Source organism: Triticum dicoccoides, chromosome 1B, assembly GCF_002162155.2.
Source record: "Triticum dicoccoides isolate Atlit2015 ecotype Zavitan chromosome 1B, WEW_v2.0, whole genome shotgun sequence".
In the NCBI taxonomy this organism is placed as follows: Eukaryota; Viridiplantae; Streptophyta; class Magnoliopsida; order Poales; family Poaceae; genus Triticum; species Triticum dicoccoides.
The window spans coordinates 334093304-334095521 of record NC_041381.1 but is presented as its reverse complement, the minus strand read 5'-3'; positions in this window follow the sequence as shown (position 1 = coordinate 334095521).

The following is a 2218-nucleotide window of genomic DNA, read 5'->3' as shown; positions in this document are numbered from 1 at the left end:
AGGCGGCATGGTGGTGGTGCAGGCCGGCGGGTGGTGGCGGCGGCGGCTGCTTCGCAGCAGCGCCTCGGCGCCTCGTCTGGCGCTGCGGGTCGCGGGCGACCGGGTCGCGGGCGGCCCTTCTCGCCGTGGATCTCAGGTGGCGGGGCGGCGCGGCAGCGGTGGAGGTGGGCGGCCCTTGTCCAGCCGGGCCCCTGCGGCTGGACGGCGGCGCTCGGCGCGGGAAGGCCTCCCCGGTGGCCTCTCATGGATGCAGCTCGGCGGTTTCGTGCGCCCTCCTCCTCGGCAGCGGGCGGTGGCCGGCGCTCTCTTGCGGATCTGGGCATTCGGCCTCGGGGGCTCCTCCTCCTCCTCCCCCTTCCCCCGGCCATCTGGGCTCGGTTCCCCTTGAGGTTGTGGTCGCCGGCGGTTCTGAGGTGGTTGGGCTCATGGATCTTGTCCAAGACATGACCTTTGGGGCTTCTCGGGGTGGTCCGGTGGCGGGGCGGCGGCCCTGGCGGTGGGAGTCGCGTCGGTTGTAGGCGGACTGCGCGACTCGGATGCGGGCGTGCAACCACGGCCGCTTGGGTGGCATGGTTGCAGGTGGTTGGCCGACCGGGGATGCAGCGGTAGGGTGGAGCACCGGGGTTCATCACTTACCTGTCCGTACACGGGTCGGCGGTGGCGGCGTCCGCGGATGTCGTGTTCCTCCCTGTAGGCTCCGTCGTGGTGCTCTCACTCCTCCCGTCGTGTTCCGGGTGAAAACCTGATCTTTGGATCGGACGATGGCGATGGTTCGTGGTCGTGCCCTTCTTGGAGGCATCGTCTTGGAACCCTCGGTCCGGCGTGGTCCGTTGTACTTCTTCCCGGACGATCTCTCATGTGGTAGTCGTTGAAGTTGTGTGTCGGTACCCGACATTCTTGTTTCTTGCCTTGGATTGTGTAGCGTGCGTTTGTATCAGTTACTTGGATGTAAGTGTTGGTGCTTTATTTATAAAGCGGGGAAACCCTTTTTTGAAAGTCGGGAAGTGTGGAACAGCTGATTGGTTCGAGGTGGTATAAATATTGGGATGAGGGATGATCCTCTGTCACGTCCAGCTTCGCTTTAATAATTTATTTCAAGAAGCAATCTCACTCTCTCTTGCATTGCATGTCGCCGGAATGCCTTTGTTTAATCAGTACTTCCTCCGTCCGAAAATACTTGTCATCAAAATGAATAAAAAGGGATGTATCTAGATGTATTTTAGTTCTAGATACATCATTTTTTGTCCATTTTGATGACAAGTACTCCCTTCGTTTCGAATTACTTGTCGCACGTATGGATGTATCTAGATGTATTTTAGTTCTAGATACATCTATTTCAGCGACGAGTAATTTGAAATGGAGGGAGTACTTGAAACAGTTGAGGGTGTTCGGTGGCGTGTGTTGACGATCGGCTATTCTGTGATTGTTGGGCACTAGCTTGGTTCCTTGCTAAAAATTTGACCGTCTATGCGAACTTACTCCAAGATTATTGGGGAAGCAGAGGGGTGCAACGATTGTAGTGTGAAAAGAGTAGGAGTGATTTGGGAGCAACTAACCAACGTGTGGCCCCACTCATGTTCCCAACCTTAGGCGACACCAAAGGTCTTCTCCATGGTGCCGTCTCGGTCCCCTCCTCTCCCCCGTCTCGCGGCCTCGTGGGCAGCAAAAAGAGTGGGGCCCACCCATTTCTTTTTTTTTCCTTGGGTTTTGTTTCCTTGACGACACTGACGAGGCGGCGGCGGTTATGACAGAGGTGGCGGTGGCGACGGCGTGTTGGAATAAGGTCTCTTCAGTCTCTCCCTACCTCAACGGCGTCTGACTCGACGCTGACAAGCGGCGTATGAGAGTTTGTGTCCCCAAATTTGTTGGCTCTCTTCAGATCAAGATCTTGGTAGTTTGTTCGTCTATAAATGAGAGCAATTGGCTGGCTATTAGTGTCGTGGCTTTAACATCTTTTTGTGTCGTTCTGTGGCATGTTCCGGTTTCTCAATTCTATAGTGTGGTTGAGTCGATGATGACCTACGGTGAGGTCGGAGTCGTTTGCTTGGTGTTTAGGGATGGCGATGACGCCTCTAGGGAAGGAGTGATGATGATGACACATGTGTGTTGTCTCGGCGAGGCCCTCTTTGAAGTGGTGTGAAGCGGTATCTTATGTGTGTCGCTCAACGGTTGTGATGGTTTTTCGCACGGTTTTCCATTATTAATTGGGCAATCTAGT